At 35.9% G+C, this 27712-nt stretch overlaps 1 long non-coding RNA gene across 1 annotated transcript in view; it reads left to right on the plus strand.

Moving 5' to 3' along the window:
- The window catches only part of LOC121029195 (uncharacterized), a 34788-nt gene extending 11829 nt beyond the window's left edge, over nucleotides 1-22959 (plus strand). Inside the window, exons 2-3 of the long non-coding RNA XR_005789636.1 lie at nucleotides 18166-18224; nucleotides 22877-22959. This is a non-coding gene — a long non-coding RNA (uncharacterized LOC121029195). The remainder of the gene's footprint in view (nucleotides 1-18165; nucleotides 18225-22876) is intronic.
- Nucleotides 22960-27712: the final 4753 nt, after the last annotated feature.

The raw sequence follows: 27712 nt of genomic DNA on the forward strand, positions 1-27712 counted from the left end.
GCATACTAAATCTTCAGAAGTTAGTGTGAGGAAATAGGTCTAAAATATTAAGAGGGGGAAAAAAAAACCTACCAGACACAGGAAATAATATCTTTAGTGTGTTTCAAAAGATAGAGCTTCAAAAACCTTTCAATGAAATTATAGCGGATAAAACAGTAAGTTATAAATAGAAGTTTTTTTTTTTTTTTTTAGAAAGGAACTTCATTGCTCTTTAAAAATGTCAAAATAGGGGCGCCTGGGTGGCGCAGTCGGTTAAGCGTCCGACTTCAGCCAGGTCACGATCTCGCGGTCCGTGAGTTCGAGCCCCGCATCAGGCTCTGGGCTGATGGCTCAGAGTCTGGAGCCTGTTTCCGATTCTGTGTCTCCCTCTCTCTCTGCCCCTCCCCCGTTCATGCTCTGTCTCTCTCTGTCCCAAAAATAAGTAAACGTTGAAAAAAAAATAAAAAAAAAATGTTTAAAAAAAAATAAAATAAAATAAATAAAAATGTCAAAATACAAAATCGATCCCCCCCAGATGAAGGCTCGGAGCTAGCAATGTTTCACTATTAATGGAATTAGAATACTCTGGCTTCAGGTGTTCTAATTACTACAGGAAGTTGCATAATCTACCAGCATCCTTGCAAATTTTTATTATAGAAAGTTCTTATTCAAATTTTGTCCTTTTCAATTGAATTGAATTTATCCTCTTGGAATAACTGAAGAATTTTGTCATTCAAACTTAAAAAGCGTGAATTTAAGTTTCGTAAATGTAAAAATCCTCAGGACCGTGAGTTGCTGACAATTGTTGGGCAACAGTCTCTAAATACCTGTGTTCTACATCATGAGCACCACTAACACTTATATATTGAAACGCGTACTTCTGTAATTATAAATCAGCTTTGGTGACATACCACTGAAGAGAACTAATTCTTCTTTTTTGATCATTCATTTATTTATCATGAGAGAGAGAGAGAGAGAGAGAGAGAGAGAGAGCCAGGGAGGGGCAGAGAGGGAGGGACGGAGAGAATCCAAAGCAGGCTCCACACTGTCAGCATAGAGCCTAACACAGGGCTCAATCCCACCAACTGTAAGATCATGAGCTCAGCTGATACCGAGAGTCAGACGCTCAAGGGATGAAGCCATCCAGGTGTCCCAAGAACGAATTCTTTATTAACAATGGAATTTACTTATTTCTGAGAGTTACTTTTAAAATTTCCCCAAATCACTTCACTTACATTTATGGTAATGCATTGCCCTTTGAAGTAAATTTACCCACAAAGGAAGGGACTGACAGAAAGTTCCCAACTATTTATTTGGACACATGAAAATATACTTTCAACTCCTAAGGTTAGAAGAGGTCCATACAAAAAATAGGCCAACACATGGACATGCCCAAGACACAGGTTGTACATTTCCTCTAAAGTAAAGGATTCCCTGGGTGCCGTTGGCTCAGTTGGTTAAGTGTCCAACTTCCGCTCTGGTCATGATCTCACTGCTGTGAGTTCGAGCCCCGCATCAGGGTCTGTGCTGACAGCTTGGAGCCTGTAGGCTGCTTCAGATTCTGTCTCCATCTCTCTTCTCCTCCGCTGCTCATGCCCTCTCTCTCTCTCTCTCTCTCTCTCTCTCTCTCGTATAAAATAAAACATGAAAAAAAGAAACTTGGGGCGCCTGGGTGGCTTAGTCGGTTAAGCGTCCGACTTCGGCTCAGGTCACGATCTCACGGTCCGTGAGTTCGAGCCCCGCATCGGGCTCTGTGCTTGCTGCTCAGAACCTGGAGCCTGTTTCAGATTCTGTGTCTCCCTCTCTCTCTGCCCCTCCCCCGTTCATGCTCTGTCTCTCCCTGTCTCAAAAATAAATAAAAAACGTTAAAAAAATTAAAAAAAAAAAAAAGAAACTTAAAAAATAAAGAGATAAAAAAAGCAGTCCTAAGACTGGTATTAGAAATATCATAATGAAATAGTTTTTGTTGTAATGGATTTGTCATGATATCACACACTCTTTAAAATGTGGGGCATGTATTTTAAGTATTGATATATAAAGGATTGAACATAGTATATGATACCATTTTTCAGCTTTAGGAAATTGTAAAGGTGCTAAAAAGATTTTAACATATTCTAAACAGAAACATTAAAACAGAACACAGTAATAATTACCCAAATTATAAAGCAACTGAACTCCAACAACTATTAATTTAACTAAGAACAGGAACAACTGAAGAAAATAAATTAAATTGCAGCCAACTAATGTGGCAAAAGGGATAATTTGTCCTATAGACTTTTGCAGAACATTTGTGAAAACCTTCTGCAGCATTAGCTAACATTATTACATTGTATTGAATATTGATTATGCTAGAGCAAAAATACTAGCTAAGAAATATGGATGTAATATTCTGAGATGAAAATAAGGCTATACATTACTAAGCAATCTGTTTATATTGCTGATTTAATGACCTCCATCATTATTTATATTCTTCTTCTAGAGGCAATGCATTCTCTTCTGAACCTTGAGCCTCCTTCACTATAAAGTTGGATATTATCTTTGTGGCTGACTGTGAAAAATAATTCCAAATCCTCTTTATATGAAATAGGCTTCGAAGAACCAGAAAAAAATAGTCTGCGGTTTTTACGCTCTTGTTTCTTGTCCATTTTCACCAGTATTTGTTGCTGGGGAATAAAACAAATTATTACAACAAAGCATCCAGAGACAATACAGGCAACTTTAATATGTCTCTATGGTGTTCAGATTACCAAGGAGTGATTTCATTTAGACAGGTTCACGCTAATTAAAGCACACATTATGACTCTACGTTTATACAGTGAATTAACTTATTTTTTTGACTGATATGATTTTATGTTTGTACAACCCAAGAAATTAACTATAAACCTATGAGGAATATAAAAGTATTCAGTAAATGACTGATTAAATGATTATCAAACAAAAATTGATAGATTTTCTGAAAACAATAATCTTAGGGAAAATATAATGAAAAAAATGTTCTATTTATACAGCAGGACACAGTTCAGTGATCAGAAATAAATTTATAAAGAAAGATACGAGTGTAGTTTGTAAAAAGAATTGAGTGTGCGCTACTAACATTATTTAATCAGGGAAGAAAGGTGCCTCACTCAATAAATCTTACAGTTACTGGCTAGAACATTTAAAGGCGGGCAAATATCAGCCCATATTTGTTTTAAACAACAAAATATATTGACAGATCAAAGGCTAATTTTAAATATAAAGAAACCATACAACTAGATGAAAATAAAAGGTAAATTTTGTTTTAATTAATAATGGTGAGACAGTAAAGATCATTTTAAGTAGGCTACAAAGGGGGCACCTGAGTGATTCTGACTCTTGATTTCAGCTCAGGTTATGATCCCAGGGCTGTGAGATGGGATCAGGCTCCATGCTGCGTGTGGAGCCTATTTCAGACTCTCTCTCCCTCTGTGCTGTCTTCCACTTGAACTCTATCTCTCTATCTAAAGAAAAAAAAAAGTAGGCTAAAAAAAGCCATAAGGTAAAGATTGTTAAATTTGATTTCTGTTTCTTAAAAAATTTTTAACATTTATTTGTTTTTTGAGAGAGAGACAGAAGGTGAGCGGGGGAGGGGCACAGAAAGAGGGAGTCACAGATTCCGAAGCAGGGTCCGGACTCTGAGCTGTCAGTACAGAGCCCAACATGGGGCCTGAACTCATGAACCTGGAGATCATGACCTGAGCTGAAGTCAGATGCTTAACTGACTGAGCCACCCAGGGGCCCTTAAATTTGATTTCTAACTAAGCATTTTTCCAAGATGAAGAATTAGCAAACAAGCCCAAAGACAAATATCAAACATGAAAAAAATATATTTACAAAATATATTACAAAGGCTCAATGTCTTTATTCTATAAAGAATTCTTACATTCACTAAGAAGGGAATCTATAGCTCAAAATAAAAGTCGATAAGAGCATACAGAAGCAGTTTACACCTCTGAATTTATTATTTGCCTATTTTTTTCCAATAAGTAATATAATCAGAGTAACCAAAATCCAAATGATATACACTGATGAACATTGAAAATTCATTCCTCTCCTTGTGCCCATGTCCACACCATACCTCCACCTTCTGGACAAAACAAGTTTTAGTAGTCTTTTTTTTAAAAAAAAAATTTTTTTTCCAACGTTTATTTATTTTTAGGACAGAGAGAGACAGAGCATGAACGGGGGAGGGGCAGAGAGAGAGGGAGACACAGAATCGGAAACAGGCTCCAGGCTCTGAGCCATCAGCCCAGGGCCTGACGCAGGGCTCGAACTCCCGGACTGCGAGATCGTGACCTGGCTGAAGTCGGACGCTTAACCGACTGCGCCACCCAGGCGCCCCAGTAGTCTTTAAAATGTATCTGTGCAGTGTTCATTCATGCAGACATAAGACATGGAAATATACAGGTTTATTTCCCCTCGTTTTACACAAAACATACCATATAATATCCATTCTTCTGTACCACACCTTTTTTGGGGGGGAGGGGGATGTACACACTAATGTGGAGGTTTACCTTTTTTTTCACATGGAATTCATTCTCATTGTTCACGGGTCTCTACATATTTCACTGTGGATATGCTATAGTTTACTTAACAGCTCCCATATAGATGGGCCTTTGGCTTGTTTTCAGTATTTTGCTATAATGAACAGGAATGCTATGAAGAGTGGCGTTACATAGGTCATTTTCTACGTTTATCGGTATATCTGTAAGATCTGTTTCCCAAAGTGGAATTCCTGAGTCAAAGAGTAAATGTAATTGCAAGATACTGTCAAGTTTCCCTTTATTAGAGGTTGAACTATTTCACCTTCCTGCCAACAGTGTGTGAGTGTTTCTCTTTTCTCAAAGCTCTGCAAATAGAGTTGTCAAATTTTTAACTTGTTAACTATGTGGATATTACATAGATATATACATATATATGTATATGTACATATATATATACATACGTGTTAGTGTAACTTTTAATATGAATATCTTTTCCTGTGTTTCACCATTATTTTTCTTGTTTGTGTGTGTATGAATACATTATGCTATTTGTTTTGTTTGTTTTGCTTTTGTTTTTTCTTGAACTTGCAAATAATTCAATTTCTATACAGTTGAATGATTAAACTTTTCTTCTATGGCTCCTGAAAAATGTTTTAGTAGTTCCTGAGGCATAGATAGAAAAGGCCTTCTAACTCCAAAACCATAATATAATTCCAACCTGTTCTCTTCAATTACTTGAAGGATTCATTTTTGTAAACATTTAAGTTATTGGCAATTTTGTGGTTTAGACCTGTGGTTGGGTATGAAATATTAATCCAATTTTAATCCTCTTCTAAGTGGCTACTCTTTTGTGTAACACAATTGAGTAATAAGTTCATAACTACCACTGCTGACTTGTGGTACAAAGGGTTTTTAAACATACATTGATGCATAACCTTGATTATACATTTAGAAATATGTTAAAACAAAAACAATATATTTTCATAGAAAAATTTACTAATAGATAATAATGCTGATTGTGAGGGACAGTAGGGACTTTCATACATAGCTGATGGGGGGTAAATTGTGAAACCTTATTGGACAGCAATTTGGTATCATCTATCAACAATTCATGTGCACATAATTTTGATACAGCAATTCTAATTGTAACATCAATATAATCACACAAATACGTGCAAAACAACATACTTTCCCATTAAGAGATTCATTAACTCTCTTCAGATACATTGACTCAATGCTATGCCAGAAGCTGTTGGATCATGAAGTAGCTCTATATGTAACAGTATAAACTTATTTCTGAGAATTATTAAATGATAAAAAAATATTCAGAATAGTATATAATGTAGAACACTGAAATTGATGTAAACAAAAATATATGTGTGTATAAAAATATATGCTTTTAAATATATAAAGCATATAGTATTATGAACATAAATATGATTAACTACATTATTTTAAAATAGTTTTAAATTCAATGAAAAATTGTGAAGATAGTACATAGAATTTCCATATATATCACAATCTTTTTCTTCTGCAACATCTAATAGTAGTATGGTACGATTTTCGAGATTAATGAACCAACATTGATATACTGTTAGTAACTAAAGTCCCTAATTTCAAATTCTTCTCGTTTTTCTCCAATATCCTTTTTTGTTGTTGTTGTTCCCAGATCCCAATCAGGATAACACAATGCATTTAGTGGTCATTCCTCTTTAGGTGCCTGTTGACTGTTGACTTAACTTTACTCAACCTTAACAGTTTTGAGGAATACTGGTCTGTTGCATCATAGGATACCCATCTATTTGAACTGGTCTGATGGTTTTCTTATGATTTGATAAGAATGTGAGGTTTTTTGGAGGGAAACCACAGATGTATATTTCCACTGCCATCACATCACTTCACAACAGGGGTGCACACCATCAAACGTGACTATCACTGTTGACATTAACCTTGATCACTTGGCAGAGGTAGGGTTTGTCATGCTTCTTCACTGTAAATTTATTCCTCACAGCCCCATGCTAAGGCCTTTTGAAAAAAGTCACTCTATGTCAGTCTACATTTAAAGAATGCAGAGTTATGCTCCATTTCCTTGGGAGCGAAGTGAATGCATAAATCAGTTGGAATGCTTGTGCACAGGATTCATTTATTTATACCTGTATAGACTCTTAGATATTTATTTTAAAATTTTGATTATAATTTAATACTATTTAATTTTTTTTTTGCATGAATTGTTCCAGCTTTGACCTTTGAGAACTCTTTTAGTCAACTCTTGTGCCATAGTAACATACCTCCTACGAAAAATAAAATTTGTTTTTTTTTATTAGCTCTTTCTTACTTTCTCGTTATCTGAGGTTCTGTAGGCTAACCTTGTGTGCTTTCTACTCCAGTCCTATAATCAGTTATTTCTCCAAAGATTCATTTTATTGGATAATTGTATTAGAAACCACTATCCGAGCAAGTGTTCCTTATTAGTGGGATGGGTCTGCATCTAGACCCTCTTTGTAGACAGGACAAAGAAATATATGTGTAGATACTAAGCTTTGTGCATACCTGTACCTGTAAATATTTCCATGTCTAAGCATCTGAATCTATATTAAGGCAAACATGAATTCTTATGGATGTATACAGCTTTAATTCATTATAACATGGATCATTTTAGTTCCCTCCCCTTGCTTATTTGCAACTTCTCACTCCAATAACGAGAAATCTTTTTACTATAATCCACCATCTATTTTCTCAATTTGAATATGCATTATAGTTGTATCAGTACAATTAACCTGGATCATCATGGAACAGAACTTTATCGACTAGATTTTAATTTCATGCAGGTTTTTTTGCCTTTAATCTTATAGACTTCTTTCATTTCCAAAGTAACCAATTGATCACCTTCGCTCCATCTCACCCCTTCAGTACTATGTTGGCTACTCTGTGACTTTTGCAGTTCTCTATAAAATCTAGAGTTACCTTGTCAATTTCCACAAAATAGCTTACTGGTACTTTAATAAGAAACATACTTTTTGTTTGTTTGTTTTTAAAGATTTTATTTTTGGGGCACCTGGGTGGCTCAGTTAAGTGCCCAACTTTGGCTCAGGTCATGATCGTGCAGTTTTTGAGTTCAAGCCCCACATGGGGCTCTTTGCTGTCAGCACAGACTCTGCTTTGGATCCTCTGTTTCCCTCTCTTTCTGATCCTCCCCTGCTTGCACTCTTTCTCTCTCTCTCTCTCTCTGTCTTTCTCTCAAAAATAAATATTTAAAAAAATAAAGGTTTTATTTATTTTTTTTTAATTTTTTTTCAACGTTTTTATTTATTTTTGGGACAGAGAGAGACAGAGCATGAACGGGGGAGGGGCAGAGAGAGAGGGAGACACAGAATCGGAAACAGGCTCCAGGCTCCGAGCCATCAGCCCAGAGCCCGACGCGGGGCTCGAACTCACGGACCGCGAGATCGTGACCTGGCTGAAGTCGGACGCTTAACCGACTGCGCCACCCAGGCGCCCCAAAAGGTTTTATTTTTAATCAATCTCTGAACATAGCGTGGGACTCTAACTTACAACCCCAAGATCAAGAGTCATGTGCTCTACAGACTGAGCCAGCCAGACGCCCCAACATATTTCTAATTGTATATAGGTTTTCAATTTTCTATTTTATTTTTTCACCCTGAGCATATATTCTTCTAAATCAATCAAGAGCAACAAAAACAGTCTAGTTCATGGAGATCAGGCCTTAGTACCATTCTCCATTTTATAAAGTTTGATTGTGCGATATTTAATTAGATAAAAGGTCCCCTCTCAATTTAAAGAGACTGCTTAGATAGAAAACCAAAAGGAAAAAAAAAAACCTTCATCAAATAACAATGATAAAAGAGTAAAAATTTAATTGACAGTCTAAGATCATATTTACTCATTTGTGTATCGTGTTCTTGTCACAGGTTTAGCAATAGAGAAAGTGTAGAATTCATGCTCCCTAACCTATATAACCTGGTAATCTAGTGAAGGAATTATAAAGATATCATATATGGCAACACAAACTTCATGAACACAGGGATCTCAGCTAACTTTTCTATCCCTTAATTCTTAGTATCTACTTATTCCTGGAATATCTTTCCTGAATGGAATATAGTATCAAAAGTTACATGTTTTCTCTTAAAGATACTTTCCTTCTACCAAAGCACAGCTATGTATATTCTATTTTCCATTACTTTAAAAGGATAGAATTTCAACATGATTTTCTAAATATATGTAGTCACTTCATAACTTTTAATCATTATTTTTCATACCAAATAGGTCAAAACATGACTAATTTTAATCTCATAGAATGGCATAAATAATGCAGAAGACTGATAACGGTTCCTGACTGCAAAAAGGGAGGTGATTTCTGATATGTGGGGTGCTAGAAAATTTGTAATTTGAATATCGGAGAAGAGGTCATAGGTGCATAAAATCTGGGAAATTATAGAAGGCTCAGTGACGCATGTAAAGAGAAAAGTGACTTTAACAGTGATATGTGGGCAATTGTTACTTTTCGGTTTCACATCCAAATACCATTCTGAAATTAAGGGCATCTTTCATTGTTACAGATGCAGTCAGAGGCAGAGATTCTCATTATTGGAAGCACAAGACATTGAGTATTTTCTCTTAGGTTAACTCCTGGGAGATAGGACACAGGCATATGATGCAAGTTTCTGAGCTTCTGTGTAGGGCTCTGAATCTTGAGGCAATGAGCCAAAGAGGGAAGACCATTGGAGACAGTATCCAGGGACGCCTCCACGGTGTGGGAGTCATGGACCTTCCATCCTGAGGAGGTTGGTGGAGTGTCTGATATTGGTGTTACCAAAACTGTGTGAGACACAATACTCTTGGCCACAACTTTGGGCAAGTTCTTTGCTAGCCAGCTTCTTTGGTTCTCACCCATTGTGCAAGCATTGTGCAAGCTGGAAGTTTGTGAATGTTGAAATACAATTTCACCCCCTTATTTTCTGCTTCAGTTAATCAGTTGATTACTGTTGCTTGCAACTGACAGAAACAAACCACTACATTCAAGTGCTAAAAAGAGAGGATAAGGAAATAACTTAAAAAAAGAAATTCCGAGGCTATACAATAATGCTTACCAGAAAATCTCCCTATTGATAAATAGATATCTACCAAAAAATATCAAAACCCTCAGTTCATCGCTCCATCATCTGAAATACAGTCTGCAAAATGATATCTGTATTTGGACTAGGAGATTAGAGAAAAAGTAAAGTATGACAATAAAATTGGCTTTAGGGAAATAAGGGAACATGGGCTGCAATAAAGGAAGTTAGGGAATTGACAGAGGGTGCTTTACAGAAATATCAATATAGAATTTCAGTAGCAAGAATGGAGAATTATACATCGCTTATACTGCTTTTGAAAAAGTTTCAAAACGCAGTTACAGGGGAAGCAGAAAAAAATAGTCTGTTTTTCTTGAAATTAAAATTCTAAGGAGATGGGAATCCTCATGTAGTTGAAAACAGATACAGCTTAATGAGCTATAATAAAAAGAAGGCGATTTTTCCTTTAAATTTGTCTTTCTTAATTGTGTGATCATGTGAAGTCTCTGCCTCCATCTATTTTGTTTCTGTCTCCTTCTCAGTGCTTATTTGTGCCTTTCCTTCACATGATTGTCTTCTTCCTGCACACCTCTTTTCTAATAATTAAATCTCTTCATTTTTAGTCCTTGTCTGACCCACAGGTTCCCGTACTCACTGTCTCCCAGTTCTTGCTCCTCTCACCTAGCTTCATTGGGCATGTCTTGTTCCAGTGGGGGCGGGGCGGGGCGGAGCGGGAAACCAGCATGTAGCTCTAAAACAGCTCTACTGGACTCATTACTCCTGCAGGGAAAAATCGGTGCGTTTGGACACTGCTTCGTTCTCTATAGATCAGACTTTAATACGATTGGGACACAGCTTGCTTCCCAAAGAAAAAGTCTTTACATTGTTGTTTGTTCCCAGTGAACAAATATTCAAGAAAATAAAAGTGAGTGCACATATAAACTCACATGTGTACATTCTATTTCAAATGCCCTCCTTTTCTCCTTTGCACATCTCATTGTTAATGTGACCAGTAGTCTTCAACATATGGTGCTCCAGGGAAGTCTTTAATTCTCTGTGAAGGTCTGTGAGACTTTTTTTTAGCATAGCTGGGAATGACATTTACAAACAAAGCATATAATATAAATCCATTACTTATGGTATTGACAAGGTATGAAGAATTGATTAGGGAATTGTTCTATGTGGAAAAACAAGTAACTGATGACAGTCATTTTACACCCACCAGAATGTAAAAATTAAGATGTCCAAAGAAATTAAGTGTAGATGTAGAAGGAAGGCAAGATATAAAATGGCATAAAATTTTTTAAAAATGCTAAAAAAGGGGGCGACTGGGTGGCTCAGTCAGTTGAGCATCTGACTTTGGCTCAGGTCATGAACTTGCAGTCCATGAGTTCGAGCCCCGCATTGGGCTCTGTGCTAACAGTTCAGAGTCTGGAGGCTGCTTTGAATTCTGTGTCCGCCTCTCTCTTTGTCCCCTGTTACTCGTACTCTGTCTGTCTGGCTGTCTCTCTCTCTCTCAAAAATAAATAAACATTAAATTTAAAATAAAATAAAATAAAATGACATACAATTTGATTTTATGTAATTTCTTATGTTTATTGAATTTTTTAAAAAACCATCATATGGAATGTCTTTTAAATTCTTTTGCTCTCTTTTTGCTTGGATTGGCTTTCTTCTATTTTATGGGTGGGGCATGTTCACCAAAAGCTTTACTTTAATAGCAATACAAATAATTTCTTCCTGTGTGTGATTTGCCTTTTTTATTTTCTAGGTGATATATTGGATGAACTGAAACTTTTAATTTTAACGCAGTCATACTTTGTGGTTTGAAAATTTTGTTTCTTGCCTAAGAAATGCTTCCGTATCCAGGGTTGCCAGGCAATTAAGGATTGACTGTTGATTCTGGCTCAGGTCATGATCTCATGTTTGTGAGATGGAGCCCCGTGGAGCCTGCTTGGACTTCTCTCTCCTCCCCTCCCCCTCTTGTGTGCACACGCATGTGCGTGCGAGCACTCTCTCTCAAAATAAATAAAAGAAAAGAAATGCTTCCTTATCCAAAGATATTTTCATGTATTTTCTTCTTAATGTATTATAATTTTTTTTAACATTTATGAATTCAACCCACATGGAATAGATCTGTCTGTTATTTATGTAAGTGTCCATGTTCATTTTTCCACATAAAACTTTTATCTTACCATCTTTAAAAACTCTTCTTTTCCTACTGATATGCAGTATTAGATAAGTTATAAATAAATTTGGCTTATCAGTATAGTCTATTTCTAGGTTCCACGCTTTCTTCCTTTGATTTGTTTTTCTACACTTGTATCCGTTTACCTTGTCTGATTCAATTGAGTTATATAATAACTTTTGATGTCTGATAAAGCAAATTGCACCATTTTTTCTTGCTCAAGATGGGCTTGGCAATTATTGGACTGTATTCTTTCATGTTAATTATAGAAAAAAACATTTATCAGGTTCCATAAAATATAAAAACTACCTCGGGCTGGATAGTAAATAGTTTAGTCATTACAGGCCATATGGTCTCTCTTATAACCACTCAACTCAGCTATTGTAGTGTGAAAGCAGTCACAGATAATACATAAGTAAATGGATGTGTATCTGGGAGGGGGGAAAAAGCTTTATTTAGGTGGAAGGCTGGATTTGGCCTGAGGTTTGTAGTTTGCTGACCCTGTTCTATCTATTGCATTACCATAGAGGCTTGGATCCTTAAACAATATATTACTTAGTGTTGACTTTTTTCTTTTTCATTTTGTATAAATGTAATCTTAATATACGTCTTCTGAGATTTATATCTCTCAATTTTTTTTTTCAGATTCATCATATTAATGCATATGCCTACAGTCAATTCAATCTCTTTGATGTCATATTTTATTTAAATGTTGTTCCATTAAAAAAAAAACAAAAAACAAAAAAAAATACATAAATGCTGTTACATTTTTCTAATGGGTGCGCACCATTTTATCTGTATGAATTCTCCAAATATTGACTACTCAGTAAGTTTTCTTTTCCATTTCTATCTACCCAGTTGGCCTTCAAAATGCTAAAAATTGCTCCAAAATTGGTTCACTGCCAATATTCCAAAGACATGAAACATAGTCTCAGATAATTATTTTCTATCACGTTAACAGTGCTTCATGACATGTAAAAAAATGCTAGAATTGGGCATATTTAGAGATCAAGGTAAATTTTAAGTTGCTCTATTTTGGTCCTCATTTCCTTAAGTGAAAATGTAGAAATCTTTGGGTGTAACCAGTGCATCTCTCCTACTCTTAAAGGTATCTGAAGATTTCATTCTCAGTGTGGTCCTCAATATATTAAATGGAATGTAAAATTTACTTTCATTAAGTGTTGACTAAACACAGAAGTTTTAGGGGATCCTGGTATTCTGGCTGGGATTCTTTTGGATAAAACTGAGACATATGATTGACATTTTCAACAACCAGATGCTTTCTATAAAGAAACATATGGGAGGAATTATGTGCTGGAAATCTGGGTTGCAGAAAGTGGCCCTTTCACCTTGTTGAAAGTACCAGGTGCTGCTTTGGAAGACACCCTCAGAAGAAAGCATGTTTACCCTCTGCTTCAGTGAAAACAGGCCACCAAATCCTTTGTATACCCTTTCAGACGATTTCCCAACAAAAAGAATCCCTGGGAGGATTGCCAGATTACAGGCTGAGTCACCACAGTAAAAGGTAGTCATTAGTATCAAGTTTTAATATATTCCCTTGAAACAGGATTCAGATAATGGTTGACCACCTCCTCTCACCTTCAATTAAGAGCTTAAGACCATCGACCATCCCTCTAAGTTCTACTGTATGCACTTGTCTATTCCTCCAGTTCAGAACTTTCTTTCCATTAGTCTCATTTGTTTTCAGATTAGTCTTGGTAAAAACTGTCACAATGTTTTCCATTTCTTTACCCATCATCAGCATCCAAGTATAAATTTGTCCTATTTTTTTTTTTTTTTTTAAGGCCGAATGTGTACCACAGTGAACAAAAGTAACAGTAAAGAGAAAAATGTGTAAGGTTTTATCTGGAGCCATACAGTTAATTGTGTGTTGGCAGTATTCGGTGTACCTTCATATTGAATCCTTCTGTATTTGTATGCAGGAGGTACAAAGTAATCTAACTTCTGCTTACTAAATTTCAGCTTATTCACCAAAGACTTGAGCGGTAATATTGTGCTAGTTACAAACTGTCTTTATACAAAAATGACATACATATACATCATATAATCGGTTCATAGATCCACTCCTAAGTTTTCTTTGTATATTTTTAAATTTTTATTTATTTTTGAGAGAGAGAGGGAGAGCACATGTGGGGGAGGGGCAGAGAACGAGAGAGGGAGACACAGACTCCAAAGCAGGCTCTAGGCTCTGAGTTATCAGCACAGAGTCCAACATGGGCCTCGAACCCATACTGTGAGATCATGACCTGAGCCAAGTCAGACATTCAACCAACTGAGCCACCAGGAGTCCCAGATCCACTCCCAAGTTTCAGTGAATATATTTGTTTAACTATCATGAAACATTGTCTTGTGACAGACGAGCCTCAGTTACAAATAGATTAGAGGACACCCTTTTTTGAAATTTCTTCTTGAATTTTGTTTACCTGTCTTCACCACCTTCCCCTGAACCTGTTTTGTTTTGTTTTGTTTTGTTTTTGTCAGTGTTCTACTTTCTATCTCGTTTATTATATTCATGCATTCCAGTTATGGTGTACAGAATTTTGATTGGGAGTGGCTTATTTGTATATTTTTACTTCTCAATAAACTCTATTTTCCTCCTTTTCTGACAATATACATTTATTTAACAATGCTATCAAATAGAAATTACTTAACTTCTCATCTTGATGAAATTGAAAAGCATTGTCAATTGCAGATAAAAAAACAGAACTCCTACCAACACTAAATTGAAGCTTGTGATTTTTTTTTTTTTTTTTTTTTTTTTAGTTTCTTGACCCTCTGTCGTTGTATGTGAGATCAAGCCTTTTCAATTTACTCAGAATGGCTGACTAGGCTAAATAGTGAGTATCCTTGGGCATCCCCAGGGAATTTGTGCTGTCTGAAGCATGATTCGTCTGCTAAGAAGTGACTAAATGAATTGAGTCTGGAAATGATCTGCTGGACATGCTTCTCTTTTGCATAACAACAAAATATACTTTGGGGGACCCTGTATCATGTTACATTAAAAAAAAGACTTCTAGGAAAAATTGTCCATTATACACTGAGAAGAATTTAAAATATTATTAAGTTAACTTCTCTAGTTTCTTAAATTAACTGTAGTCTGTGTTTTTGAGTTTTCAAGTTCTTATTAAATATTTGGGATCAATGTTTTCCTTGATTTAAAAAGGTTGCTTAGATAAGCGAAGACAAGATGAGCACAAATGAAGTGTGAGTCTCAAATTAATGCTGTTAAAATTCTAGGTTCCAGAAAAAAGATTGTGTGAAAGTCATTCTTTCACACCTGAAGCTAACTGAACTTGGGAGAGATGGCTGAGGTATTTAGACTGCCAAGGTTGGATGCAAAGGGATTTTGTTAGTCCCTCTCCCACCCTGATCCACTTTCCACACTTCTCCACCCTATGCTTTCGACCAGAAGGCTCATGCCTAAGGGTCAGTTCACCAGGGTCCCTTTGCTTTCTGCCTTCCCACTGGTGTCAGCTGATAGGAGGCACTGGCAGGGGATCCCGGGGAAGTAGAAAAAGAGTATAGTGTTTCCTGTTCCTTTCCTGCTTTAGGCTGCATTTCGTGGTGATAAATGGATCTCTCTATAATTACTAGAGCTAGAAGACTGAGGGAACAAGATTAATGGAGAAGACATGAATAAAGGGAGGAAGATGACCAGTGGTTGCATGGCCAAAGAGGGGTTTTGGGGTCAAACAAAATATTTATTTAGGCGTGCCTCCTAGCCTTGATGACACCATTGTATGAATTACTAAAAAATCCCCTTTCAATAAGATGATTTGCTCTTTTGTTCTATCTTTTTAAAAAAAATTTTAAATGGTTTTATTTATTTTTGAGAGAGAGAGAAAGAGGGGGGGGAGAGAGAGAGAGAGAGAGAGAGAGAGAGAGAGAGAGAACACTAGCAGGGGAGGGACAGAGAGAGAGGGAGAGAAAGAATCTCAGGCAGGATCCATACTGTCGGCACAGAGCCAGATGCGGGGCTCGAACCCACAAACCATGAGTTCATGGCCTGAGCTGAAATCGAGTTGTACACTTAACTGACTGAGCTGCCCAGGCACCCCTCAAGAATATGATTTTCAAGAAAGCAGGTCTCTCAGAAGATATGGTATACAAAGGCTCTTTTCCTGATCTTGATTGATACAGTCTCTCACCAGGACTTGTCTTCATGAGTGGAACCTAGCCTAGATTTTGATCTCTATTCAGCATCTCCGTGGGGAGCCTTTGTCTAGTGCACTTTTACACAAAGACAGCCTGCTGCTCTATGTCTCCTGGGGTTTTACTAAATTTGCTGTGTGGCATGAAATATGTACACTCTCCTCCATTTCCTCTATGATGTATTTAATAAACACTATATTGTTCAAAAAATATGCAAGTACCTGTGAGTTTGTTTTTCATCTTTAGGTGCTCAAAGAGGAGAACGAGGTGACAGCTGACATCTGGATTAAATGATATATGGTTACACAAAGAAGTGTATGAATAGCTAGATATCAGAATATGAAATAGAAATTCTGTTATTGATGAACATAAACTGAAGCCTCAAAGTTGTGGATAATTTCTAACATTGTAGACTGAGTTGCTAGACACATTCCCAATAAGACTCATGCAGGTTGGATCTGACACCATCTCTGTTCTTCAAAGCTGTGACCTAGGAGATGATGTCACCTGGTATAAACAAGGCCATCTAGACTCACTTATTTAGAAGGAGATGGAGGTGAGATGTGACTCCTGCTTTAGAAGGGACCACCAGGAGAGAGACAATCTTGACCATCTCTACTTCATGTTCAAAGTAAAATCCCTAATCTCCTCACAACCTCCCTTCCTTTCTTTCGCCCTATCTTGATTCACGTATTTATGAATTCTTCGAGTTCCATAACCTCAAAGTATCACAGCCTCAATGCCTTAGAAATGTCTTGAATTTCTTGCAAACATATATGGAATCTTTTATAGTGTGCATTTGCCACACTCCCCCCCCCTTTTTTTTAAACTATCCAAGTTCAAATTTTCTTTCCTTCTCACATTCAATACTTCAATATTCTAACTAAACCTAATCGAACTTCCATACTTCTACTCTATTTTTCTATCTTCTAATTTAAGCTCAAATATAGCCTTTCATATAAATGATATAGGTTCCAAGGACCATGTCAAACCTACCTAGTCTGATGTTCAGAAGCTCATGGTCTCATACAAGCTCTCTAGGTGGGTCTGATTCAACAGTATACATACTGGTAATCATATACCACTGTTGTATTGCATCGCATACATCATTCTCAGATGGGTCATCCTAAATCCCAGATTCCGGGCTAAGCAGCATTTGGTGCTTATCTTCCTGTGAGCTAATGAAGTCCCAAGTTTTAAGGCATTCCATAATCTGGTTCCAGCTCATAGATAAGGAAATGATCTTGTGCTTACCCTGTGCTTCCCTCAAACAAAAGACTTGCCATCACTCAAATAATCTCCAGGAAATTTCCATATATTTCTTTTTATACTCCCTTCCTTTATTTCTTATCTAAGAAATATAAATACCATTCATTCAAAATGTGGTGCTAAGGGTCATTTTCTGTACTAATTCCATTCAGCAAGGCTCAACTGAAGGTAAATCCATGCTTGATAGAGTTTAACACTTACTTTGTAGAATGTGGTATAAATAAAAAAAATAGTAAGAAACTAAAAGCCACATTTTAACTCTGGGTTGCCACTAAATGCTGAACAAGTCATTTAATTTCTAAAAATTTTTCCCCCCTCTAGTCTATAAATAGATAAGTAACATGCACTCTGTCTACCTCACAGAACAATGGAGAAGATTGGATTAGATTTATTTTTTTTATGCCAAGAATCCAAATGCCTGGGTTCTAGTTCCAGCTATGTCACTTCCAAGGTCTGACCTTGGGGAAACTACTTAACTTTCCCCAAGATTCGATTTCCTCATCTGTAAAATGTGGATCGAAATAATTCCGTGTTAAAGGATTATATGTTGAAAAGAGGATAGAACATTGTCTACCACCTAAATTGTGCTTCATAAATGATATTATTGTCATAAGGCCTTGATGAGTTTTTTCAATGCCCTTTGATATTCGGCATAGGAAATACAGACGGAATACATATGTTTTGAAAGAAAAAATGTTGAACATTAGAGTGAATGATAGGATAATTCATTTAGCTGTGATGCGCTGCTGAGCGAATAATGGATTTGGCCTAAACTGGAGGTAAAGGTGATTAGGTACTGTGGAAAAATAAGACTGAAAAGACAGAGCAAGTCCAGGTATGAAGAATTATGGAAACTACACACTGTTCAAATTTGATACAACAGACAAGTGGAAATCATCATGGCTAGTTGAACAGGGAAGCAATACAGATAAAGAAATGACTTTTTTTTTTTTTTTTTTTTTTTTTTTTTTTTTTTTTGCAGCAAGATATTGCATGGATTGGAAACAAGAAGGCATGTATATAGGCAACAAACTTTCATAGGTAATATCGCCTATTTTCATATATACTTCACAAAATAACTAATGGGTTACGAGAAGAGTTACGTATCATTATCATTAAGCTAATTCTATCTTACACTGTTTTGGTGAGTTTTGTATAAAAAAGAATATTTTGCTAAACTGATATATTCTTATAAAAGAAGTATAAATTCTATGTTAAGGATTTATGTATTGTATATGCTTTAATATAGTTCTTTCTTGCTGGAGCATCATAAAATTTATAGCATGATATATTAAAAATCCTTCATAGTACATTTCAATAATTAGAAAACATGAATGAGTAGGTTATTAGTTTTGAGTACAACAATAAAAAGAATTGCTTCATAACAAAATGATCAGAATGCTATTTGATGGTGTTATAGGAAAATGTGAGGAGCATAAGGATTTATTCACCTATTGTGAAACATAGTTAGCCAAAAATTATTTATGCTGAAAATGAAATTCATGATTTTCAAGAAGCTTACAATATACATTTGATTATGTCATTTGAGCTCATTAATTATCCTTTATTCTAATAGCACATATATAATGGATTGAGTGATCCCATCATTTCCAGAAAAAAGTTAATGCATTTTTTAATAACTTAGAATTTTGGAATCATAGATCAACAAAAGGACTGGTACCTTTAACACAGACACAGTAGTAAGTTGCTTTCCACAAATCAGTTCTTCCAGGTTCTAACACATCTCCTAAAGGAAATCTTTTCTGGGAATTGAATATTGATATAGCCAAACATTTAACCTACAGGTAGGTTTCATTGGTGCTTTTAAGGGAAAATTACATTTCCAGAAATAATTGGTAATTGCAACAAAACTAAATCTTTCAAATTTTAATATTCTTAGCTATCTTCATAACACCTAAGATTCCAAGCAAGAAGTCTTTTATGGACATAGTCAATATAATTTTCACAATTATTTAGTTCTCTATTTAGACTTGTGTCTGCAAATTTGTGTTTTTGTTTCTCCCCAGTTGTCTCTGTCTCTCTCTCACACACACCCTACGCACACCACCTACACACAAATACTCATACATTGTTTGAATAATTACGCTGCAGTTTTTAGATATTATTTTTAAACTTTAAATTTGAAAATGGCTTATGTCAAAATTTCTTTCTTGGATAGGGGATGCACTACTGATATCCACTTAGATTATGAATAAAGTTTTGGCAAAAATTGCTAACTGTAGCATGTCCCCTGTCCTTGACTGTATTCTTAAGCTCCCTTTGAGTTAATATTTAGCTCATCAGATAATTGTATTTAAGATCTGTGTACCTAGGGGTGCCTGACAGCTCAGTTAGGCAGTTAGGCGACTGACTCTTGATTTCAACTCAGGTCATGATCTCGCGGTTGTGAGATGCTGCCCTGCATTGGGCTTTGTGCTGACAGCATGGAGCCTGCTTACGATTCTCTCTTTTCCTCTTTCTCTGCCCCTCCCCAGATTGTGCTCCTCTCTCTCTCTCTCTCTCAAAATAAATAAATGAATAAATAAACTTAAAAAAAGATTTGTGTATCTAGTCAAATTTCCTACTCTGTATATGTGCCTGAGTCAGGTATTGAATAGAAAAGATTTGGGAAAACTACAATAAAATAGTAATTATTTACAATGGCTTAGCCTAGTCTCCCCTCTCACCCTTGGCTCACGTTTTTGTACAGGACTCCCCGGAATTTTTGATTGGTGTACTCTAATCCAGTAGGTCCTTTTATGTTGGGGTGCAATGACCAATAGAAACTACATGGATGGGGGGCGCCTGGGTGGCTCAGTCGGTTAAGCTTCTGACTTCATCTCAGGTTATGATCTCGCGGTTTGTGAGTTCGAGCCCCAAGTCAGGCTCTGTGCTGACAGTTCAGAGCCTGGATCCTGCTTCAGATTCTGTGTCTTCCTTTCCCTCTGCCCCTCCCCTGCTCATGCTCTGACTCTGTGTTTCAATAATAAATAAACGTTAAAAAAAAAAAAGAAAGAAAGAAAGAAACTACATGGATGATTCTGGACCCCCTAAAATTGCTTGTTAAATTTTGTCTTTATGCTTGTATTATTGTTTTCAGGAACAACCTTCATCAAACCCAAGAAATTACTTGTGATCCAAAATAAGGTGAAAAACCACACTTTGGCAGGGAGGGGTAAACTAGAGATCTGGGAAAATGGAGGGACATGGCTCTCTGTAGACCCAAATTTCTTTTAAAAATGCCTTTTTTTCCCTCAGAGCTCATGCCTTTCTTCCTGCTGTCCCATAATACCTCTGTTTATTTAACATAATAAATGTTTTCAATTACAGCATAAATGCTCTTGGGCGAACCTCTGTTATTTATCTAAATTAAGCCAAACAATTTCTAATTTCTTCTGAGGCCTTTTAAAGAATGGTTAGATGTTGGACCCGCTCTGGCCCCTTAGTGCCCTGCTGGCCTGTGGGAGATCACTGAATTTTTCATTGTGCCCTTGGGCTCCTCTATGTATGGGATGAGGTTTACACTGTATCAATTCAGAGTTCCTTGCTTTGTTAATATCTGTTTTTTGTGAGCACATTACTTACTATTATTTCTTTATTCCTGCTCCCAATTAAAGTGACTCACTTCTACAGCTAATTTACTTATGGAGACAATAAAAAATATAATTATTTAGAAATCTGGAGTCATCGGGATGGCTCAGTCGGTTAAGCAGCTCAGGTCATGATATCATGGTCTGTGAGTTTGTCGGGCTCTGTGCTGCCAGCTCAGACCCTGGAGCCTGCTTCGGATTCTGTGTCTCCCTCTCTCTCTCTCTCTTCCCCTCCTCCACTCTCACTCTGTCTCTCTCTCAAAAACAAATAAGCATTAAAAAAAATTTGAAATCTGGAGTTATTTTCTCTCTCAAATTTACTCCTTGGAAGAATACTTAACAAATTATACACATGTAATGGGAAGAATAATAATTAGTATGTTACTCAGATCACTTCCAAAATATTTTAAGGCAACTTCTTGTATTGGACAATGCCCACAAATGTGGAAATTCAAAGCTCAACAAGACAGAGTTTACGATATGAAGAAACAGGCTGTCTAGAAAGAGAAACCAACTTGAAACCAAATAATGATCATGCTATGTCATAGCTCATAGTCCATTTTTAGTTTTTCCTGATTCTTACTTTTTCGTCAATAGTAGTTTTTCTTTGTCTATTCAGAGCAACTCTTTTGGGGGAGGAGTTTTTTTTCCTCCTCATTATTTACATTATAGAAGGACCACAGGAAAAAAAAAATGTTAACAGGTGATTTCTTCTTCCCGCTTATAACTTACTGGACCCGGGTGGGACAATGACTCAAGATGAGCCAAGTAGTTTCTCTTTCACGTTGTTAGAACTACAATGGCTGTGAATGTCATGTATGACCAACCTGTGACATGTAAACTTGGAAATAGTAGTTCATATTCTTTTGGCCCAAGAACCAGAGAAATCCAGACACAGAGATAGGCTAGAATATGTACACAACAGGGGGGAGCTGAGAAGTACTGATGGAGTTTTTAGTTTCACTGTTTAACTCCACTCTTCAAAAGGCAGTAAAACCTGCACCAGACTATCAGTCTTCCCACCAGGTACCTACCTTTGTCCTTGTGACCACAAGCAAGAAACTTAAATTTTGTACCTCGGTTTCCTCATTTGTAAAAGGGAAATGATCGTAATAGTATGCTACGCCATGGTAACACTATATACGACTGTGATAATTATAGTATGTTACCCCAGTAGAAATCCTATGGGTTTTTTTTTGCAAAGATTAAATGAGTTAATACATATAATGTGTTTAGAGCAGATCTTGGCACCTAATAAGCACTTTGATAAACGAGAGCAGGTATTACTATTCTTGCCATTGGATTTCATGGGATAACTCTCAATAATTAAGATAAACTCCATCTTTTACTTTCTTGAGTTAGTTTATGTCACAAAAAGCTTGAAAAATTGCCCTTTATAGAAAGTTGTATATTGACATTGGTGTTTTTACTTTAACTGGCAGCACGGGAGACAGCCTAGGCTGATGGAAAAAATGAACCTTGGCAAAATATTTCTCTAAGCTTCATTTTTCTCTTTGTTAAATGCAAGTCTTAGTAACTATTGCATAAGGTTGTTTTAGGATTAAATGATTTACAGTATCTATCACCTGGCTTATTGTGAATAAGCAACAATTCATATGATATTATGCTTATTATTTTTGGTAGATTTATTCTAATTCATTCTGTATTTATTATTATCTGGGTAACTCTATTGTTGCTTGATTTGTTTGAATTTTGAGCTATTTCACTTCAAAATTGTTTGGGGCTTTTTGAGCTAGTTATTTTAGGCCTTAAAATAAGCACTGTAATAAAAGAATTAAGTAATTTTACCCATTATGACTATTAAATGCCTAATTTTTTTGTCAATTTTCCAAGAATGACAGTTAAAGTAGGATTTAATGTTAACAGTTTAATCATTTCCTTATAGTTCCTACTCTTAATACACTTCCACGTCAATACATATTAGATAAGTTAGTAATTGTTCTTACAACTCTAAAATTTCAAAGTTCTTCTAGAAGAGAATTAAGATATTATGGTAATCAAACAGGCATTTATAATATAGTTTCCATTTTCTCTACATTCCTTAAATTCTTTTTTTCATTCCACCTCTATTTATAATTCTAGTTGCATCTTTCCTGTTGATGTTTACATTCAGGATTTCATTATTTTATCAGATCCTAAATCTTCTGAATCAACATATATTAAGGTATAGTTTCACAATTTATTAATCAAATAATTCGTATAGTTTTTATGTACCATAAATCTAAGAGGCCTACTGTTTTTAATGTTTTTATTTATTTTTGAGGGAGATTGAGAGCATGAGTGGGGGAGGTGCAGAGAGAGAGAGAGAGAGCGAGGGAGAGAGAGAGAGAGACAGAGGATCTGAAGCAGGCTCTGTGCTGACAGCAGACAGCCCAATGTGGGGCTTGAACTCACAAATGGTAAGATCATGACCTGAGCCAAATTCGACACTTAACCAACTGAGCCAACCAGGCTCCTCCAAGAGGCCCAATTCAATAAATACCCTTGTACCCACAAGCAGAAATCAGTGAGGTCAAGAACTTTCGCATATAGTTCAAAACAAAGATGTTTTATAATTTTCAAGCATCAGATACTTGTAAGCATAAAGTGGCAACAAACAAAAGCTCTCTGATATTAAGAAAGATACTGGTAAAATGCCTCTTTGTCAATGAGGTATACAAAAACAAAATGACAAATTATTATGAATTTATTGAAATAAACAATACTCCATAAGAAAACCTATGGATTACAATTAAAACTGTACTCAAGGGGCGCCTGGGTGGCGCAGTCGGTTAAGCGTCCGACTTCAGCCAGGTCACGATCTCACGGTCCGTGAGTTCGAGCCCCGCGTCGGGCTCTGGGCTGATGGCTCAGAGCCTGGAGCCTGTTTCTGATTCTGTGTCTCCCTCTCTCTCTGCCCCTCCCCAATTCATGCTCTGTCTCTCTCTGTCCCAAAAAATAAATAAACGTTGAAAAAAAAAATAAAACTGTACTCAAAGCAAAATAGATAATTTAAATTTATTTATTATTTAAAAAGAAATATACAAGTAAATAAATTTTCATGTTAAAAATTAGAAAAATAATTTATAATCAATTAGGAAGACATTAAAAAGTAAGTCCAAAATAAAGTAGTTTAAAACCAAAACACAAAGGGATTTAAAAATACAATGCCTGCACTTTCAACAATTCAACATATCAGTAAGAGAATTATTTCTAGTATTACAGGTCACAGTCAGCAAAATTGGTGAACTTCTTTTTGAAGATTTAGGTAGTACAATGAAGCAAGAATAGAATAAAAATAAGACATATAAGGAAAAAAATACAAAATTTTCCTTCAATTGAAGATGATATAACTCATTTCTAGAAAATGAAAGAAAATTTATTAAAACCTTATGAAAATGAATAAGACCATTTGGAATACTGGCTGTATATCAGATGAATATACAAAAGTCAATAACTTTCTCTATATTTGCAATAATCAGAAATTCAAGTGGAAAATTAGTACGTCATTGACAATGGTAATCAAGATTATAAAATCCTAATAAAGTTTTAAAAAGCCATTGGACTATAAAGCATTATTGAAGAACATAAGAAATGTGAATAAATAGAGATATACTCCCACTGAACAGGAAGATCTGATTTTATAAAATCAAGTACAGATACTTTAATGAACTTTATTGAAGTATGATTATATACAGTAAAATGTATACATTTTAATTGTGTAGCGGATAGGTTTTAATGAATGTATACATCACTATAATTTCCACCTATTTTGAGATATGGAACATCTGCATCACATCAGTAGATTCTCTTGTGCCCCCTGCAAGGAATGCCCCCCTTACAGGAAATCTCAGGAAAACACTGATCTGACTTCTATCAGTATAGATTAGATTTGCCATTTTAGAACTGCACATAAATATAGTAATATAACAGCTACTCTTGTATTTGGCTTCCTTCACTCTATGTAAGGTTTTCAAAATGTATGCTCGTTATTGAATCCATGGTTGTATAAGTGGTTCATTCCTTAATTTGCATATCTCATCATAAGATTATATAATGTTTCCACCTCCCTTCACCTGTTCATGGACAGTTTGGTGATTTCTAGTTTGGGGGCCTTATTAAAGTTGTTATTCTGATATTATACTTTAATGTATCATTCTTTTATGAGCATATTTGAACTGTTCTCTTGTGTGAATTCCTAGTTGTGGGATTACTAATTCATATAGTAAGTGCATTTTAAAATAATTTTACCTGGGGCACCTGGGTGGCTCAGTTGGTTAAGCGTCTGACTTTGGCTCAGGTCATGAGATCACCGTTCATGAGTTTGAGCGCCCCGTCAGGCTATGTGCTGACAGCTCAGAGCCTGGAGCCTGCTTCAGATTCTGTGTTTCCCTCTCTCTGCTCCTCTACAGCTTGCACTCTATGTGTGTGTGTGTGTCTCTCTCTCTCAAAAATAAAGAAACATTTTAAAAAATTAAAAAAAAGTTTTTCCTGCTTTCTCCTCGAGGATTTTGATGGCTTCCTGTCTTACATTTAGGTCTTTCATCCATTTGAGTTTATTTTTGTGTATGGTGTAAGAAACTGGTCCAGGTTCATTCCTCTGCATGTTGCTGTCCAGTTTTCCCAGCACCATTTGCTGAAGAGACTGTCTTTATTCCACTGGATGTTCTTTCCTGCTTTATCAAAGATTATTATGTGGGTCCATTTCTGGCTTCTTTATTCCCTTCCACTGATATGTGTCTGTTTTTGTGCCAGTACTATACTGTCTTGATGATTACTGCTTGGTAATACATCTTGAAGTCTGAGATTGTGATGCCTCCAACTTTGGTTTTCTTTTTCAGGATTGCATTGGCTATTTGGGGTCTTTTCTGGCACCTCAGCCACAGCAACTTCTTACTCAACGTGTCTCTGGAGGCAAGGGAAACAAAAGCAAAAATGAACTATTGGGACCTCATCAAGATAAAAAAAAAAAAAAAAAACTTCTGTATGGTGAAAGAAACGATCAGCAAAACTAAAAGGCAACGAATGGAATGGGAGAAGATATTTGCAAACGACATATCAGATAAAGGGTTAATATCCAAAATCTATAAAGACATTATCAAAATCAACACCCAAAAAACAACTAATCCAGTGAAGAAATGGGCAGAAGACATGGATAGACATTTTTCCGAAGAAGACTTCCAGATGGCTAACAGACACATGAGAAGATGCTTCAACATCACTCATCATCAGGGAAATACAAATCAAAACCACAGTGAGATATCACCTCACACCTGTCAGAGGGTTAACATTAACAACTCAGGCAATGACACATGTTGGCAAAGTTGTAGAGAAAGAAGAACACTTTTGCACTGCTGGTTGGAATGCAAACTGGTACAGACACTCTGGAAAACAATATGGAGGTTCCTCAAAAAATTAACTACCCTATGACCCAGCAATTGCACTACTAGATATTTATCCAAAGGATACAGGTATGCTGTTTGGAAGGGGCACATTCACCCCAAAGTTTATAGCAGCGTTATTGACAATAGCCATAGTATGGTAAGAGCCCAAATGTCCATCAACTGATGAATGGGTAAAGAAGATGTGGTGTGTGTGTGTGTGTGTGTGTGTGTGTATATATATGTATATATATATATATATATATATATATATATATATATATATACACCATGGAATATTAGTCAGCAATCAAAAAGAATGAAATCTTGTCATTTGCAACAATGTGGATGGAACTAGAATGTATTATGTTAAGTGAAATTAGTCAGTCAGAGAAAGACAAATATTATATGACTTTACTCATATGTGAAATTTAAGATACAAAATAGATGAACATAAGGGAAGGGAAGCAAATATAATATAAAAACAGTATGGGGGATAAAACATAAGAGACTTAAATACATAGAAAAATTGAGGGTTGCTGGAGGGGTTTGGGGTAGGTTAAACAAGCAGGAGGCATTAAAGAGGATGCTTGCTGGGATGAACACTAGGTGTTATATGTAGGGAATGAATCACTGGGTCCTACTTCTGAAATCATCATTGCACTATATGCTAACTTGGATATAAAATTAAAAGATAAAATAATTTTACCTACTTTATTGAAATACAATTCACATACCATGCAATTCACTCCCTGAAAGTTTACAGTTCAATGATTGTTAGGATATTCACAGATATTTGCAACATCACCACAGTAAATTATAGAACATTTCCATCACTTTAAAAAGAAACCTTATGTGTCTTAACTGACCCTCCTCTGTCCCCTCATACTTCTCTCTTCATTCCCAAGAAATCACTATTCTACTTTCTGTCTCTGTAGCTTTTCCTATTCTGGATTTTCATATGGATAGAATCAGGGCATATAGCTTTATGTGATTGGCTACTTTCACTTAGTCCAATGTTTAAGAAGTTTATCCACGTTGCAGTATGTATCAGACCTCCATTCCTTTTTATGGACAAATAATATCCCATTGTATGTATATACCGCATGTTGTTTATTCATTTATCCATTGATAAACATGTAGATTGTTTCTACCTTTTGACTATTATAAATTATGCTAGTATATGTGTTGTTATGTAAGTTTATTTGTGTAAACATGTTCTCATTTTGCAGGGGAATTGCTGAGTCATATGATAATTCTATTTTTAACCATTTGAGGGACTACCTTATTGTTTTCCAAAGTGGTTGCACTATTTTAAATTCCCAAGTAATGTATGAGAATTCCCATTTCTCTACATATTCACCAATACTTGTTACTTGATTTTTTGATTCTACCCATCCTAACTGGTATGAAGTGATATCTCATTGTGGTTTTGCTTAGCATGTGCCTAATGACCAATGATGCTGAGCATCTTTGCTTGTGCTTATTGGCCATTTGAATATCTGCCTTCCCTGGAAAATGCCTATTATAATTTTTTCCCAATTGATTGCTTGGGTTA

The sequence above is a fragment of the Herpailurus yagouaroundi genome, unplaced genomic scaffold (assembly GCF_014898765.1).
Source record: "Herpailurus yagouaroundi ecotype Mexico unplaced genomic scaffold, PumYag 139, whole genome shotgun sequence".
NCBI lineage: Eukaryota > Metazoa > Chordata > Mammalia > Carnivora > Felidae > Herpailurus > Herpailurus yagouaroundi.